The sequence below is a fragment of the Leucoraja erinacea genome, unplaced genomic scaffold (assembly GCF_028641065.1).
Source record: "Leucoraja erinacea ecotype New England unplaced genomic scaffold, Leri_hhj_1 Leri_317S, whole genome shotgun sequence".
NCBI lineage: Eukaryota > Metazoa > Chordata > Chondrichthyes > Rajiformes > Rajidae > Leucoraja > Leucoraja erinaceus.
In genome coordinates, this window is record NW_026576218.1 from 88,834 (window position 1) to 108,178 (window position 19,345).

The window sequence follows — 19,345 nt, forward strand, 5'->3', positions numbered from 1 at the left end:
TGCGTGGATATTCTCCAAGATCCATTTTCTACCATACTCCCAAGATGTACAGGTTTATAATAGGTTAATTGACTTGGTATAAATGTAAAAAATGTCCCCAGTGTGGGATAGTGTTAATGTGCGGGGAATCGTGGGTCAGTGCGGCCTTGGATGGGCCGAAGGGCCTGTTTTCGCGCTGTATCTCTAAACTAAACTAAACTAAAAGAATTGGTTTCGACCCGAAACGTTGCCTATTTCCTTCGCTCCATAGATGCTGCCTTACCCGCTGAATTTCTCCAGCATTTTTGTCTACCTAAAACTAAAACTAATCTCAGGCTGCACACTCCGAATCACAGACAGCAACTATAAACACATTTCAAGTTGTTGTCTGAAGAAGGGTCTCGACCCGAAACGTCACGTATTCTTTCGCTCCATAGATTCTGCCTCACCCGCTGTGTTTCTCCAGCATTTTTGTCTAACTTCAAGTCGATGCTCCTCACTTTGCCCTGACTTGTCCTTTGCTAACCGACTCCACCTCCTCTGGTAATCAGTGACAGCCAATAGCCAGGCTGCTGACTATTGTTGCCGGTGAGAAGTAGCCTGGATTTCCAGCTTCAGTCAAACCCGATTTACAATGAAACGTTGCTATAGCGACACGGGACAAACGGCAGCTTCTTTACTCTCCACGGCAGGAGTGGGCCAGACCCCATAATTGTAGAATTAACGAGCCTAGATTGTGGTGAGTGCCGACACAGTCTGGGCAAGGTGGCGGGCAGGGGTGGAGGGTTAGAGGGTGTCATTTGGGACAATCTCCGTGACAAGGTGGCTATCCACATGTCCAGTCGACAATCAAGAGTGTGCAGGAAGGAACTGCAGGTGCTTATTTAAACCAAGATAGGCACAAAATGCTGGAGTAACTCAGCGGGACAGGCAGCATCCCTGGAGAGAAGGAATGGGTCTGAAGAAGGGTCTCGACACGAGATGTCACCTATTCCTTTGCTCCAGAGATGCTGCCTATCCCGCCGAACTACTCTTGCGTTTACTCCCGCCTATCATCGGTTTAAACCTGTATCTGCAGTTCCTTCCTACACAAGGTATTTGCCCAGCGGTTTAATATAAATGAACCACTCGTCCCACACCAACCTGGCACTCCTTCCTCAATAATCACAGAATTATGCTAAGTACTAGCAACGGAATAATGACAATCTTACTTGTTGCAGCTCAACAGGCCCGTTAACGCAACACAGATAAAATAATCAATAATACCATAAATAATGGCCATAATAATGCAAACCATAGTTCAACACGGTCGGTCTATAGAAGGCTCGATGGCATCATGTTCAGCACAGACATTATGGGCCGAAGGATCTGGATCTCCTGCTCTGCAATTCTATGTTCTAAGATCACGGTTCGGGTTGTCCAGGGTGGTTCAAGAGCCTGGTGGTTGTTGGGAAGAAGCAGTTCTTGAACCTGGAGGTCACGGTTTTCAGGCTCCTGTACCTTCTTCCCGATGGTAGCAGCGAGATGAGAGGGTGGCCAGGGTGGTCCAACCGTATTAATGCTATGGCCACGAAAGCACAATAACACCAATCCTTCCACGGATGGAAAGTCAACGCGTCGCAACGACTCTTATTCACCGGCGCAGACAGCATCCTATCAGTTATGGTAACTTTGTCCAAAACTGCAGGAAATTAGCCCACCGAGTGTGGGCAAGTTGGGCTGAAGGGCATGTTTCCACGCTGCATCTCTCTATGACCAACCAGCCATTGTCACTGACCCCATCTCTCTCTCCCATCAACTCGCCCCAGATTCTATCTACTCGCCCATTTACCCACCCACCCACCCCGCAAGTCTTTGGGATGTGGGAGGAAACCGGAGCACCCGGGGGAAACCCACGCGGTCACGGGGAGGACACGTGATGGGCTGAATGGCCACCTTCTGTAAAAAATAATTCTATGATCTTCCGTGACAATTGGTTATGTGACAACTGGTTAGCACACACTCACCCACAAATAAAAACTCTCACATACACACATACACACAATGCCTCACACTCACACACACATACACACCAACACCATGTTTAGTTCAGAGATACAGCATGGAAAGTCTGTGCCCGACCTTCAATCACCCGTTCACACTAGTTCATCCTACAAACTAGGGGGCAATTTACAGAAGCTGATTAACCTAGAAACCTGCACATCTTTGGAGTGTGGGGGGAACCGGAGCTCCCAGAGAAAACCCACGCGCTCACAGGGAGAACGTGCAAACTCTGTACAGACAGCACCCGTAGTCAGGATCGAACCCGGGCCTCTGGTGTTGTAAGACAGCAACGCTGCGTCACTGTGCTGACCCACACACATCACAGAATGCTACACACACACACGCACGCACACACACACGGACACACACACATGGACAAAAAGACACACAGTGCTCCACACACAAAAATACACAGAGAACCAAACACAAGTACACATACACACACACACTCTGTGAATACACATCATCTACACGAGTACATGCACACACGTGTACACACTTACAGGTACAGATGCAACATGCACTAAGCATGGCCACACATTCACATGCCTCTTTGCTCTGAGCTAATTGAGCACAGGATTGTTCGGATGTTGTTGTGTTGAGATCACTAGCGAGAGAGTGACGCAATGCTGAATAACAGGTTGTGACTGAGGCAGACAGTTACACCCCTGGGAAACTGGATGAACATGCAGGGCGAGGAGTACAGGAGGGAGCTGTGGAAAGGGATGGCGGACTGAACCAGCCGCTGCTTCAGCGAGGTTGATGTCTGTGATCATTGCAGCCTCACACAGCCTTTAGTTTAGTTTAGAGATACAGCGCAGAAACAGGCCCTTCAGCCCACCGAACAGCCATCACCCCACACACAAACACTATCCTACACACACAGGGAACAATTTATAATTTTACCAAACCCGATTAACCTACAAACCTGCATGACTTTTGAGTGTGGATGGAAACCAGAGCACCAGGAGAAAACCCACGCAGGTCACGGGGAGAACGTACAAACTGCGTACAGACAGCACCCGTAGTCGGGATCGAACCCGGGTCTCTGGCGCTGTGAGGCAGCAACTCTACCGCTGCACCACCATGCCGCCCTTTGTAGAGTTTATGCAGCAAACACTCTCAGCTGCCATGAGGGAGAGATAGTGTTTAATTGTCCTATGTACCGACAATGGAATTCTTACTTGCAACAGGCGCATAAACACAATAGTCCGAGATAATATAAATAATAAGCAGAAATTTAATATAATAATAATCTCGGTACTCATGCAAATAAACCTCCAAAGTCTATAGTGCAACCACGGAGATTGGTGGGTGGATGGAACGAGCTGCTGCAGCAGGGTGATGCGGCAGAACCAAGAACAACATTTAAATGACATTTGGACAGGTACATATATAGGAAATGTTTAGATGGGTATGGGCTAAACGTGGGTGGGACTAGTGTAGATGGGCACATTGGTCGGCATTGGCAGGTTGGGCTGAAGGGCCTGTTTCCATGCTGTATCACTCATGTTTACAAGAATGATTCCAGGAATGAGTGGGTTATCATATGATGAGTGTTTGACGGCACTGGGCCTGTACTCGCTGGAGTTTAGAAGGTTGAGGGGGGACCTCATTGAAACTTACAGAATAATGAAAGGCATAAATGGAGTGGATGTGGAAAAGGATGTTTCCACTGGTGGGAGAGTCTAGGACCAGAGGTCATAGCCTCAGAATTAAAGGGCGCTCTTTTAGAAAGGAAATGAGGAGGAACTTCTTTAGTTAGAGGGTAGTTAATCTGTGGAACTCATTGCCATAGAGGGCTGTGGAAGCCATCAGTGGATATATTTTTAAGCAGAGATAGACAAATTCTTGATTAGAACGGGTCAAGAGTTTTGAGGAGAAGGCAGGAAAATGGGATTAGGAGGCAGAGATTAGCCATGATTGAATGGCGGAAAGTAGACTTGATGGGCCAAATGGCCTAATTCTGCTCCTATAATTTGTGAACTCTGACCTCAGGCAGTCCGTAGAAGTTCAAGGTTGAGGTTGGTGTGCGGTGTTCAAGAGCCTGATGGTTGCTGGGAAGAAGCTGATCTTGAACAGGATAGCACGCTTCCTCCTAGCAGGTAAAGCAGACCAATTCCAAAAGACGTGGTCTATGTTTCTGGACCTATTACAAGTATGAGGTGCAATAGTAATTAAAAAAAAAACAAATATATAAATAAGTGGTATCAGGACCTGGTAACGGGAGGTAAAACAACAAAAACAGACTTGGTTGGTAGTCCCCTTTCTGCGGAGTTTAATGTTATAATAGAGCGATTGTTTCTATTTTCTCTTTCTTTCTTTTCTAGGGTCTATTTTCTCACTTTACTTCCTTCTCTAACTTCTTTCCTAAGGGGCTTTCTTTTCCCAACACTCTTGCACTTCACGACTCTCGCGCACTTTCTTTACTTTCCTTACTTCTACCTTTTTCTTAAAGCTCAAAACAAATGAAGCGGTACAAAAAATGTATTAAGATATATGTGTTGTGTAGGATTGTAATTTACCGTACTTCTAATAAAAATAAATTTAAAAAAAGAACAGGATAGCACGCAAAGAAAAGCCTTTCACGGTACCTTGGTACACGTGGCATTAATAAACTAAACCAATCTGAACTGAACTACAACAGTCTTTAAAAGACATTTGCACAGCTACACAGATCAGCAAGAGTTCAGAGGGATGTGGGCCAGATGCAGACAGATGTGATTATCTTAGATGGAGCATCTTGGTCGGCAAGGACGAGTTGGGCCGAAGGGCCTGTTTCTGTGCTGTGTGACAGTGCACAGCGGGTAGAGTTGCTGCCTCACAGCGCCAGAGTCATGGATTCCATCCTGACTACAGGTGCTGGCTGTACGGAGTTAGTACGTTCTCCCTGTGACCACGTGGGTTTTCTCCAGGGTCTCCGGTTTCCTCCCACACCTCAAAGACGTGCGGGTTTGAAGGCTTAATTGGTTTCTGTAAATTGTCCCCAGTGTGTAGGATAGAACTAGTGTACGGGGTGATTATTGGGCGGCTCGGACTTGGTGGGCCAAAGGGCCCGTTTCTCCAAAAGAAACACTTTTAAAAAAAAACTAAAATAAAGTTCTGAACAACATGTGACAAACGGCAAATGTGTGCCGACGGCCTCCTCACGAACAAAATATGTGCACTCTCTCTGGTGTGGTTATGAATCATTCACCGGGGGTCTGGTCAGGAGGAGAAACAGATGCCTTTGGTCGGGATCGAACCTTCGACCGGCTCTGACCTTTCCTGGCTCCGTGACTCACTCTGATCCATCACATTCCTTGCCAGCGAGCCGCCAGCCCATCATCTTACCCTTCCCCCCCGAAAGGAAATGTACAGCCTGCACTGACACTGTCACAGCGACAGAGAGATACAGCATGGAAACAGACCCTTTGGCCCATCAAACCCCTGCTGGCCATTTACTACTCATTGTTACTCCTCACATTTTATTCCCCCCACTCACAAAGTGCGTTTTTACAACGGCCAACTAACTCACCCACCTGCACGTCTTTGGGATGTGGGGGGAAACATTTGCTCTATGTATTGTAATTAGTCACAGCACGGAAACAGGCCCATCAGCCCAATTTGCCCACAACCACCAAGCTGCCCCATCTACACCTGTCCACATTTGGTCCATATCACTCTAAACCTATCCTATCTATGTACCTGTCCAAGTGTCTATTAAATAAATGACGCTATACTTCTGCCTCAACTACCTCCTCTGGCAGCTCATTCCATACACCCATATAAAATGGGGTGAATCAAATGTGGTGAATGGAACAGAATAGCTGTTGGCCAGCAAGGACTTGGTGGGCTGAAGGGCCTGTTTCCTTGCGATGTGGAAAATGTCCATCGGGTTCCTATTAAATCTGTCGCCTCTCACCTTAAACTTCTGTCCTCTGATTCATAATTCCCCTACTCTGGGTAAAAGACTGTTCACCCTGTCTATTCCCCTCACGAGTGTTTGATGGGATTGCTCTGCCAGGAGCTAGCATGGACATAATGGGCCGAATGGTCACCTTTAGTGCCATAACTATTCCATGAAGCATTTGTATGCATTCATCCTAACTATCCCCCTCGTCACCTCCTGGGATGAGTGGATGTGGAGAGGATGTTTCCACTCGTGGGGGTTCTAGGACCAGAAGACTCAGCCTTGCAATATAAGGACGTACCTTCAGAAAGGAGATGAGGAGGAATTTCTTTAGTCAGAGGGTGGTGAATTTGTGGAATTCTTTGCTACAGATGGCTGTGGAGGCCAAGTCAATGGATATATTTAAGGCAGAGATAGATAGATTCTTGATTAGTGCGGGTGTCAGGGGTTATGGGGCGAAGGCAGGAGAATGGGAGAGATAGATCAGTCATGATAGAATGACGTAGTAGACTTGATGGTACGAATGGCCTAATTCTACTCCTATCATTTATGATCTTATGACTCCCGATGGGCCCTGGCTGCAGCCATGCCCGACAACAGGCCGGGGAGGCTGCTGCCGAGCCGTGCCTCTGCCAGCCTCATGGACCAGAGAGGAGGGAGTCGGTCAGAGGAGGGGCGGCAGGAAGCAGTGTAGGGCCTCGGTGATGGAGGAGACCGCTGGGGGCCCGGCCACAGCCTGGGCCTCGACGGTGGACAGGGCCGCTGGGGGCCTTGCAGTAGCCTGGGGCTCGGCCCAGCGTCCCATGACTGAATCCCAACCGTGGGCCCGGCCCCACGGATTGGGCAGGCCGCTGAGCCCTTGCTGGCCCCTGCTGGCCCCATGGACAGGGAATTGGAGAGGGGGTGGAGGGAGACGGGGACGGACACTGGACAAAGGGCCTGGTGAGAGGAATCGTGGGCAGGGAGGATCTTACCTTCCGCACCATCGAGGTCAGCTCCGGGAGCCCACTTTCCCCCCCCCCCTTCGGGTAAGGAGGGCTGGGCGACGAGAGGAACGACAGCTCACGGGGCGAGAGGAATGGAGGCGACGGATGCTGCTACGGGCCTTTGTGGCTGACTACAGCTGGGACTGAGGAATGGCCCCAACATGACCACTCTTCTACATGGACTGTGGGCTGGTCTGTACATCCGGGGGGTTGTACTCATGGACACTGACAGTCTTGCCGGGCTGAATGTGAACGTTTTTTTCACTGTACCTTGGTACACGTGACCATTGGACCAGAACACGGCTTGAGATGGAGACATCATGTGAGAGCTGTGCCCGGGAACACGTGTGATTAGCCCACACGCGGGCCTCTACGGATCAGCCCAACCCACTGTGATGTTCCCCAACCGTGCGGCCTGAACCATTCCCCCTGGACACAGATACACAAGTCTCAGCAGCAGCTCCCGTGACATGCGGCAGACATTAGACGTGCAAACCGTCTCCAGCTGATTCCCGCCGACCCCGAGCTGATGCAGCAAGACAGTTTGTAGACCATGTGTTCATTTCCCCGAGGCAGCCCTGGTTTCTGTCCGTGCCAAAGATAGACGCATAAAAACTGGAGTAACTCAGCGGGTCAGGCAGCAACTCTGGAGAGAAGGAATGGGTGACGTTTCAGGTCGAGACCCTTCTTCTGACTGAGAGGCACGGGAAAGGTTAACGAGAGATTTAGACGGTGAAGTAGAGAGAGATATAGAACAAATGAATGAAAGATATGCAAAAAAGGAATGATGTTGAAGGAAACAGGCCATAGTTAGCTGTGGGGCCCGGGTGAAAACTAGTTACAGACAATGAGACTCAACAAGACGACATTGAAGCTGGTACAATGGCTCGAGTGGGGGAGGGATGGAGAGAGAGCAAGGGTTACTTGAAGTTATTGAAATTAATATTCACTGTGGCAGATCTGATCCCTGCAGACATCTCCAGCATTTACACTTATTTATTTTTGCTTCATATGCTCAGCCAGTCCAGCAGAGACTCGGCGATAGAGGAATTGCAGATGTTACAAATGTCAGATGGGACTCAGGCAAACATATGATGAGCATTTGACGGCACTGGACCTGTACTCGCTGGAGTTTAGAAGAATGAGGGGGGGACCTCTGTCTCACTCCAGAGTCTCACTCTGCATCTCCTTTAATTTTTCTCTTCTTCTCTCTATTAATTTCTGTCTTCTCTTTCTCCCTTTATCTTTAAAGGGGTCACAGCTTAAGGATAAGGGGGAAATCCTTTAAAACCGAGATGAGAAGAACTTTTTTCACACAGAGAGTGGTGAATCTCTGGAACTCTCTGCCACAGAGGGTAGTTGAGGTCAGTTCATTGGCTATATTTAAGAGGGTTAGATGTGGCCCTTGTGGCTAACGGGATCAGAGGGTAGGCAGAGAGAAGGCAGGTTCGGGATACTGAGATGGATGATCAGCCATGATCATATTGAATGGCGGTGCAGGCTCGAAGGGCCGAATGGCCTACTCCTGCACCTAATTTCTATGTTTCTATGACCTCATTGAAACTTGCCGTGAAGTGAAAGGCCTGGATAGAATGGATAGGGAGAGGATGTTTCCACTAGTAGGAGAGTCTTTAGACTATTGACTTTGAAGATACAGTGCAGAAACTAGTTCTTCAGCCCACCATGCCCGTGCCGACCAGCGATTCCCGCACACTAACACTATCATTATATTCTGTGCTGTTTTGGACCCCTAATTTGAGGAAGGACATTTTCGCTATTGAGGGAGTGTAGCGAAGGTTTACAAGGTTAATTCCCGGGATGGCGAGACTGTCATATGCTGAGAGACTGGAACAGCTGAGCTTGTACACTCTGGAGTTTAGAAGGATGAGAGGCAATCTCATTGAAACATAAAAGTTTGTTAAGGGCTTGGACACGCTAGAGGCAGGAAACATGTTCCTGATCTTGGGGGAGTCCAGAACCAGGGTCTGCAGTTCAAGAATAAGGAGTAAGCCATTTAGAACGGAGACGAGGAAACACTTTTTCTCACAGAGAGTGGTGAGTCTGTAGAATTCTCTGCCTCAGAGGGCAGTGGAGGCAGGTTCTCTGGATGCTTTCAAGAGAGAGCTAGATAGGGCTCTTAAAAATAGCGGAATCAGGGGATATGGGGAGAAGGCAGGAACGGGGTACTGATTGTGGATGATCAGCCATGATCACATTAAATGGCGGTGATGTCTCGAAGGGCCGAATGGCCTACTCCTGCACCTATTGTCTATTAGCGAAGATTTACCAAAGCCAATCAACCGAAAACCTGCACGTCTTTGGAGTGTGGGAGGAAACCGGAGCACCCGGAGAAAACTCCCTGCAGTCACAGGGAGAACGTGCAAATTCCGTACAGACAGCACCCGTAGTCAGGATGGAACCCGGGTCTCTAGCGCTGTGAGGCAGCAGCTCTACCCGCTGCACCACCATGACGGACAATATCTGCAAACTCTCTGCGCCATTTAAACTCAATTCTATCTGCTCTTGACATAGAATACAGAGTGCTGGAGTAACTCAGCATCTCTGGAGAACATGGATAAGTGACATTTCAGGTCAGGGCCCTTCTTCATAGCAAAAGGATTTGAGTATAGGAGCAGGGAGGTTCTACTGCAGTTGTACAGGGTCTTGGTGAGACCACACCTGGGGTATTGCGTACAGTTTTGGTCTCCAAATCTAAGGAAGGACATTATTGCCATAGAGGGAGTGCAGAGAAGGTTCACCAGACTGACTCCTGGGATGTCAGGACTGTCTTATGAAGAAAGACTGGATAGACTTGGTTTATACTCTCTAGAATTTAGGAGATTGAGACGGGATCTTATAGAAACTTACAAAATTCTTAAGGGGTTGGACAGGTTAGATGCAGGAAGATTGTTCCCGATGTTGGGGAAGTCCAGGACAAGGGGTCACAGCGTAAGGATAAGGGGGAAATCCTTTAAAACCGAGATGAGGAGAACTTTTTTCACACAGAGAGTGGTGAATCTCTGGAACTCTCTGCCACAGAGGGTAGTTGAGGCCAGTTCATTGGCTATATTTAAGAGGGAGTTAGATGTGGCCCTTGTGGCCAAGGGGATCAGAGGGTATGGAGAGAAGGCAGGTACGGGATACAGAGTTGGATGATCAGCCATGATCATATTGAATGGCGGTGCAGGCTCGAAGGGCCGAATGGCCTACTCCTGCACCTAATTTCTATTTCTATGTTTCAAACGTCACTAATCCATGTTCTGCACAGATGCTGCCTGACCGGCTGAGTTAATAGTCAAGTGTGTTTAACTGCCAAATGCAAATGGAACAATGAAATTCTTACTTGCAGCAGCCATAACAGGCCTGTACACACAGTACTCATAGATAACATAAAAAACAAAAGAAAGTTCAATCAATCCAACAGAAAATGTGCAAAACAAAAGCCCAAAGTCCCTTGTGCTATCAACATAGTTTATATTTTGTAGTTAAGTTAGTGTTGTGCAGCGTTCAAGAGCCTGATAGTTGTTGGGAAGAAGCTGTTCGTGAACCTGGAGATCACGGTTTTCAGGCTCCTGTACCTTCCTCCCGATGGCAGTAGCGAGATGAGAGAGTGGCCAGGGTGGTGTGAGTCTCTCATGATGCTGGCTGCCTTTTTGAGGCGTTTATAACAAGAGGAGTCGAGTATAGGAGCAAAGAGGTCCTTCTGCAGTTGTACAGAGCCCTAGTGAGACCACACCTGGAGTATTGTGTGCAGTTTTGGTCCCCTAATTTGAAGAAGGACATTCTTGCTATTGAGGGAGTGCAGAGTAGGTTTACAAGGTTAATTCCCGGGATGGCGGGACTGTCATATGCTGAGAGAATGGAGCGGCTGGGCTTGTACACTCTGGAGTTTAGAAGGATGAGAGGGCATCTTATTGAAACATATAAGATTGTTAAGGGTTTGGACACACTAGAGGCAGGAAACATGTTCCCGATGTTGGGGGAGTCCAGTACCAGGGGCCACATATTAAGAATACGGGGTAAGCCATTTAGAACGGAGACGAACAAACGCTTTTTCTCACAGAGAGTGGTGAGTCTGTGGAATTCTCTGCCTCAGAGGGCAGTGGAGGCAGGTTCTCTGGATGCTTTCAAGAGAGAGCTAGATAGGGCTATTAGAGATAGCGGAGTCAGGGGTTATGGGGAGAAGGCAGGAAAGGGGTACTGATTGGGGATGATCAGCCATGATCACATTGAATGGCTGTGCTGGCTGGAAGGGCTGAATGGCCTACTCCTGCACCTATTGTCTATTGCCTCCTGTAGATCCCTTCGATGGTGGGGAGGTCAGTACTGTGATGGACCGGGCAGTGTTCACCACTCCCTGTAGTCTCCTTAGTTCCTGTCAGTTTCAGTTGCTGAGCCAGGTCGAGATGCAACCAGTAAATATGCTCTCTACTGTACACCTGTAGATGTTGACGAGAATATTCATCGACATACTCAATCTACTCAAGGAAGTAGAGGCATTGATGGGATTTCTTTAGCAGTTTGGGGCGGCATGATGGAGTGGTACACCTCACAGCGCCAGAGACCCCGGTCCGATCCTGACCACAGGTGCTGTCTGTATGGAGTTTGTACGTTCTCCCCGTGACCTGCGTGGGTATTCTACGGGTCCTCCGGTTTCCTCCCACACTCCAAAGATGTAAAGGTTTGTAGGGTAATTGGCTTGGTAAAATTGTAAAATGTCCCTAGTGTGTGTGTGTAGGAGAGTGCTAGCGTGCGGGGATCGCTGGTCGGCGCCGACTCGGTGGGCCGAAGGGCCTGTTTCCACGCTGTATCTCCAAACTAAAGTAAGTTAGTGTTCTACGCAAGATTGCAGCATCTGCTGTTCTTTGTGAGCGTGTGGGAAATGCAAGTTGAAGTTCAGGCGAGACGATGAAGGCCTAATGTGGCCAAGAGACAGGTGGAGTTCAGATGCAGCTATCTGTAATAACAGGTTCGAGGCCTCAGCTGTGTACGTCCAAGCAACAGCTGACTGGTTATAAATATCATCTCCCCGTCCTCCAGCACTGATGTGAAACGCGAGTCCGTGAGGGCTGGGTTTGATTGGTAAAACGATCTGCATTTTTCCGATGATATTCTCCTTGTGCTGTGGCCAGATCTACGCACATGGTGAAGAGGCCATGCACACATGGTTTAGATCTGCCCCTGGTTTCTTGAGGTTATCCACTTTGGTGGCAAAAAGAGGAAAGTAGACTATTACCTGAATGGTGGCCGATTAGGAAAAGGGGAGATGCAACGAGACCTGGGTGTCATGGTACACCAGTCCTTGAAAGTAGGCATGCAGGTGCAGCAGGCAGTGAAGAAAGCGAATGGTATGTTAGCATTCATAGCAAAAGGATTTGAGTATAGGTGCAGCGAGCAGGGAGGTTCTACTGCAGTTGTACAGGGTCTTGTTGAGACCACACCTGGAGTATTGCGTACAGTTTTGGTCTCCTAATCTGAGGAAGGACATTCTTGCCATAGTGGGAGTACAGAGAAGGTTCACCAGACTGATTCCTGGGATGTCAGGACTTTCATATGAAGAAAGACTGAATAGACTCGGCTTGTACTCGCTAGAATTTAGAGGATTGAGGGGGGATCTTATAGAAACTTACAAAATTCTTAAGGGGTTGGACAGGCTTGATGCAGGAAGATTGTTCCCGATGTTGGGGAAGTCCAGAACAAGGGGTCACAGTTTAAGGATAAAGGGGAAATCTTTTAGGACTGAGATGAGAAAAACATTTTTTACACAGAGAGTGGTGAATCTGTGGAATTCTCTGCCACAGAATGTAGTTGAGGCCAGTTCATTGGCTATATTTAAGAGGGAGTTAGATGTGGCCCTGTGGCTAAAGGGATCAGGGGGTATGGAGAGAAAGCAGGTACAGGATACTGAGTTGGATGATCAGCCATGATCATATTGAATGGCGGTGCAGGCTCGAAGGGCCGAATGGCCTACTCCTGCACCTATTTTCTATGTTTCTATGTTTACTCCAGAGATGCTGCCTGACCTGCTGAGTTACTCCAGCATTTTCTGTCTACCTTCCTTCCATCGCCTCCATCTACACCTCACGCTGCCTCGGCAAGGCCAGCAGCATCATCAAGGGCCAGTCTCACCCCGGGTCACTCCGTCTTCTCTCTCCCATCGGGCAAGAGGTACAGAAGTGTGAAAACGAACGCACACCTCCAGATTCAGGTACAGTTTCTTCCCGGCTGTTATCAGGCAACTGAACCGTCCTACCATAACTAAAGTGCAGTCCTGAACTACAAACTACCTCATTGGAGACCCTCAGGATATTATTCACTTTACTGGACTTTATCTTGCACCAAAGATTATTCACGTTATTCCCTGATCATGTATCTGCACACTGTGAATAGCTCGATCGTAATCATGTATTGGCTTCCCGCTAACTGGCAAAAGTTTGTCACTGTACCTCGGTACACGTGACAACAAAATAAACTACCTGGCAGATCCAGCCACCATGTCTTGGCTCCAGTTACAGCAATACAAATGCAGGCTATTCAGCCCAGCTGGGCCCTGATAGACTCAGCTCGGTCCATCACGGGTACAGCCCTCCCCACCATCGAGAACATCGACACCGGGCACTGCCACAAGAAGTCGGCATCTCTCCTCGCGGTTCCCCACCATCCGGGCCCTGCCTTCATCTCACTGCTCCCGCCAGGGGAGGAGGTACACAAGCCTCACGACCCACACCACCAGGCTCAGCAACAGATACTTTCCCATGACCATCACGTTCCTGAACCCACCCTAATCCCACCTCAGCAACGGAACACAACAGACTAACTCTGGCACGGCCGACAGCTTGATTGTCTAATTGTGTTTCTGCTCTAAGGTCTTCTTTAAATGCAGAGGTATATGATGGGGTAGACAGTCAGAACGTTTTGCCAAAGACTAGAGGGCACAGCTTTAAGGTGAGAGGGGCAAAGTTTAGAGATGTACAGGGTTACACAGAGGGTGGTGGGTGCCTGGAACACGCTGCCAGGGGTGGTGGAAGCAGATACAATAGTGGTGTTTACATGGATATGCAGGGAGTGGAGGGATATGGATCACGTGCAGGCAGAGGAGATACGTTTAACTTGGCATCCTGTTCAGCATGGACATTGTGGGCCGAACGGCCTGTTCCTGTGCTGTACTGTTTTATGCTCTATAGGTTCAGGTCAACATCCCTTCATGAATCTGACAACATTAACTTTGCTTCTCTCTCCACAGATGCTGCCTGGCCTATTGAGTGTTTCCAGCATGCTGTGTTTTCATTTTGCATTCCCACTGTCTGCAGTATTTTGATTTTCAGACAGGCCTTCATCACAAGCCAACATCACGAAACATGACCTCAAAGGAGGATTTATAGAAGAGAGCATTCGTAATTTCAAATGTTCTAAATGACCATAAGGGTGGCACAGCGGTATAGTTGCTGCCTCACAGCTCCAGAGACCTGGGTTCGATCCCGACTACGTGTGCTGTCTGTACGGAGTTTGCACGTTCTTCCCGTGACCTGCGTGGATTTTCTCCGAGATCTTTGGTTTCCTCCCACACTCCAACGACGTGTAGGTTTGCAGGTTAATTGGCTTGATGTCAATGTAAAACTGTCCCTAGTGTGTGTGAGGTAGTGTATCACTGGTCAGTGCAGACTCGGTGGGTCACAGGGCCTGTATATGTACTGTATCTTTAAACTAAACCCTACGAAGAAATATAAAGCCTTTTCAGATTCATCTTTCAACAAAGACCCCTTGAAATTATTTCCTTCTTATCAACTAAAGGTCGATTCTCATTCCCATTAAGACCCGGTGGCGGCATGAATTAATTGTCCTTTGTGTATTGGCGGTGGTGGAATATGTGCTGGGGTTGTACACAGTGTGCATGTTTGTGGACTGATCGGGGGACATTTTAGACTGACTGAAGGGCTCCCTTTGCATTGAATACAAAAACATGACCCGTACACAGTGGACTGCAATGTGAACATTAACATGTAGTAGCTACAGAGAGCTGACAGCACTCATTTGCATCGTAAACACTGCGAGATTGTTGGCTTCTTCAAATTCTAATATTTGTTCGGCTAACCTTAGAATCAAGAATCAGAATTATGCATGGGATCAGTTTGGGTCAATGTGGCTGGACTGTGGTGGGGTGGTGGGATGGGGGGGTCATTGTCCTGTTTGCAAGCACCCTTTATGCATCTCAGCTGGGATTGGAATGCAAATCTATCGCTCAAAGAATGGAGACATTTAATAAACATCTCCCCTGGCTCCCAGCCAACAGCCCCAGGCCAGAACCGACAGCAAGCCGAGGCCCAGACCCCCCTGGGGGAAGCAACTGCCCCCAAGAATGTGGGCTCTGTCCATTGTCCTGAACTCACCCACACGTGGACACAATAGGAACTGCAGATGCTGGAAAAATCGAAGGTAGATAAAAATGCCAGAGAAACTCAGCGGGTGAGGCAGCATCTATGAAGCGATGGAAGTAGGTGACGTGTCGGGTCGAGACCCGAAACATCATCTATTCCTTCGCTCCATAGATGCTGCCTCACCCGCTGAGTTTCTCCGGCATTTTTGTCTACCACACATGGACACAGATCACTCCGTTCCTGCCAGCATTCATAAATCCATGTTCATAAGAAACCGGAGCACAATTAATCCATTCGGCCCATCAAGTCTACTCCACCATTCAATCATGGCTGATCTATCTCTCCATCCTAACCCCATTCTCCTGCCTTCTCCCCCATAACCCCTGACACCCGTACTAATCAAGACTCTATCTATCTCTGCCTTAAAAATACCCACTGACTTGGCCTCCACAGATTCACCACCCTCTGACTAAAGAAATCCTTCATCTCCTTCCTAAAGGAACGTCCTTTAATTCTGAGGATATGACCTCTGGTCCTCGAATCTCCACATCCACTCTATCCAAGCCTTTCACTATTTGGTTAGTTTCAATGAGGTCCCCACCTCATCCTAAACTCCAGCGAGTACAGGCCCAGTGCCGTCAAACGATTATCGTGTGTTAACCCACTCATTCCTGGGATCATTCTTGTAAACCTCCTCTTGACCCTCTCCAGATAAAAAACAGAATTGGTGGAGTAGTGGACAGAGACAGATTCAACCCCAACCTCCGGCCCCCTCTGTGTGGAGTTTGCACGTTCTCCCTGTGACCGCGTGGGTTTCCTCCAGGTGCTCCGGTTTCCTCCCACATCACAAAGATGTGTGGGTTTGTAGGTTAATTGGACCTCTGTAAATTGCCCCCCCCCCCCCCCCCCCCCCCCCCCCCCCCCGGTGTGCAGGGTGGTGAGAAAGTGGGATAACATAGAACTAGTGTGAACGGGTGATCGATAGTCAGCGTAGACGCAGTGGGTCCAACAGTTTATCGCTAAACTCCTCATCTCCACGCCTCTGTCGGAGAATCAAAGCGGAAACCATCGGCCACTGACTTGTGTGAAGGAAAGAACTGCAGATGCTGGTTTAAACTGCCGATAGACACAAAAAGCCAGAGTAACTCAGCAGGTCACTGTGAGTGATACTGTGTGGAAACAGGCCCTTCGGCCCAACTCGCTCACACCGGCCAACAATGTCCCAGCTACCCTAGTCCCACCTGCCTCCACTTGGTCCGTAACCCTCAAAATCTGTCCTATACATATACCTGTCCAACTGTTTCTTAAACGATGGGATAGTCCCAGCCTCAACTACCTCCTCTGGCAGCTTGTTCCATATACCCACCACCCTCTGTGTGGAAAAAGTTACCCCTCACATTCCTATTAAATCTTTTACCCTTCACCTTGCACCCATGTCCTCTGGTCCTCGATTCCCCTACTCCGAGTAAAAGACTGTGCATCTACCCGATCTATTCCTCTCATGATTTTGTATACCTTTATAAGATCTCCCCTCATCCTCCTGCGCTCCATGGAATAGAGACCCAGCCTACTCAACCCCTCCCTGTAGCTCACACCCTCTAGTCCTGGCAACATCCTCATAAATCTTTTCTGAACCCTTTCAAGCTTGACAATATCTTTCCTATAACACGGTGCCCAGAACTGAACACAATATTCTAAATGCGGTTTCACCAACGTCTTATACAACTGCAACATGACCTCCCAACTTCTATACTCAATACTCTGACTGATGAAGGCCAAAGTGCCAAAAGCCTTTTTGACCACCTTATCTACCTGCGACTCGACCTTCATGGAACCATGCACCTGTACTACTAGATCCCTCTGCTCTACAACACTACCCAGAGGCCGACCATTCACTGTGTAGGTCCTGCCCTTGTTCGACGTCCCAAAATGCAACACCTCACACTTCTCTGCATTAAATTCCATCAACCATTCCTCCACCCACCTGGCCAATCGATCCAGAATACTCTGCAGTAACGTACCAACTACAGATGTTAAGCTCACCGGCCTATAGTTCCCCGCATTTTCCCTGCAGCCCTTCTTGAAAAGAGGCACAACATTTGCCAACCTCCAGTCCTCCAGCACCTCTCCTGTATTTATGGACGACTCGTAAATTTTAACCAGGGCTCCCGCAATTTCCTCTCTAGTTTCCCGCAATGTCCTCGGATATATCTGATCAGGCCCTGGAGATTTGTCTACCTTCATACACAACAGTACCTTCAGTACTTCCTCGACGGTAACACGGACTGCTCTCAAGCCACTTCCAGTGACTGCTCCAATTTCCTCCGTCCTACTGTCTTTCTCCTCAGTAAATACAGAGGACTCTTTGAGGACCTTGCCCATCTCCTGTGGCTCCACACAGAGGTGACCGCTTTGATTCCCGAGAGGTCCCACTCTCTCTCTAGTTCCCTTTTTTCCCCCTTATGTATTTATAAAATATTTTGGGATTGTCCTTAATTCTACCCGCCAGAGCCATCTCCTGGCCCCATTTTGCCCTTCTGATTTATTTTTTCAGTTTACCCCCTAGTTCCCGAAACTCCTCCAGGGATGCACTTGATCCTATACCTGTCCCATGCATCCTTCTTGTTTTTGACCAACGTCTCATTTTCCCTCGTCAGCCAAGTTTCCTTACGTTTGCCTGCTTTGCCCTTTACTCTAACAGGGACGTCCACATCCTGAGCTTTCTTCAGTACACTTTTTAAAACATCCCACTTAGCCGATGTTCCTATCCCCTCAAATAACCTGCTCCAGTCAACTTGAGCGAGACCTTCTCTCATACCCTCAAAGTCGGCCTTACCCCAGTTTAGCATTTTAACACGTGGACCCTCTCCGTCCCGATCCATAACTATCTTAAATCTTATCGAACTGTGGTCACTGGTCCCAAAAGGCTCACCCACACACACTTCATTAACTTGCTTTCCCAATTTCCCAATACTACTGTAGATCCAGCGTTGCCCTCTCACGTGTGGGGGCCTCCACATACTGTTTAAGAAAACTCTCCTGAACTCTATTGAGGAATTGCACCCCATTTAAATCCTTCACACTATAATTTGTCCCAGTCTATATTGGGAAAGTTGAAATCCCCGACTACAACAACCTTATTTGACCTGCTGCTGTCTGCAATCTCCCGGCACATTTGTTCTTCTAATTCCCTTTGACTATTCGGGGGTCTGTAGTACCCCCCCAACAATGCGATCATCCATTTCTTGTTCCCGAGCTCCACCCATATAGCCTCACTAGACGAACCATCCGCAATGTCACCTCTGAACACAGCCATGACATCCTCCTTAACCAACAATGCAACCCCTCCCCCCTTCTCTTTTTCCCTCACCCCTGCCTGTCCTGAAGCTCCTGTACCCCCGGAACATTGAGCTGCCAGTCCTGCCCCTCAGTCATGGCTACAATGTCCCAGCCGCTCGTACCTATCCACGCCCTAAGCTCATCTGCCTTCCCCATCAGGCCCCTTGCATTAAAATACATGCAGTTTAAACCAACCCTCCTTCCTCGCTCTCCGCCTTTCACCTGCCTAGTCTAACCTTTCCCACACCACCCTCCATACCCTGACCTCCCACACCATGCAGGAAACACACTGCACCAACTTACCTGCCATTTCTTCAATGGACAAAAAAAAATAAATAAAATCACAGCTTTCGAATCAAGGGTAGCCTCCTTGCCTCAGTCTCCTCGCCAAAGACTCACACTTTACTCACCAAGGCACTTCATCTCAGCAAGGCTGCTCCACTAAATCTGCACTTGTTTTTAATCTCTTCCCTAATCAACTACTGTAGTGCTGGTTAGTAAATTACCTGAACCTGGGTCTTTCCCTCCGACTCACCTTCTTTCTCACGACTTTCAAGCCAATAGTCTCTTGTCTCTGCTTGCTACTTCTCCGAGCTCCTGGATCTTGGCTCTTTTTAAACTGTCTTTCCCCGCGACTCACTGGTGGACTCACTGGTGGTCAGGCAGAGACTCTGGAGCAAAGGGGTCTCTGAAGAAGGGTCTCGACCCAAAACAATACCCCTTCCTTCTCT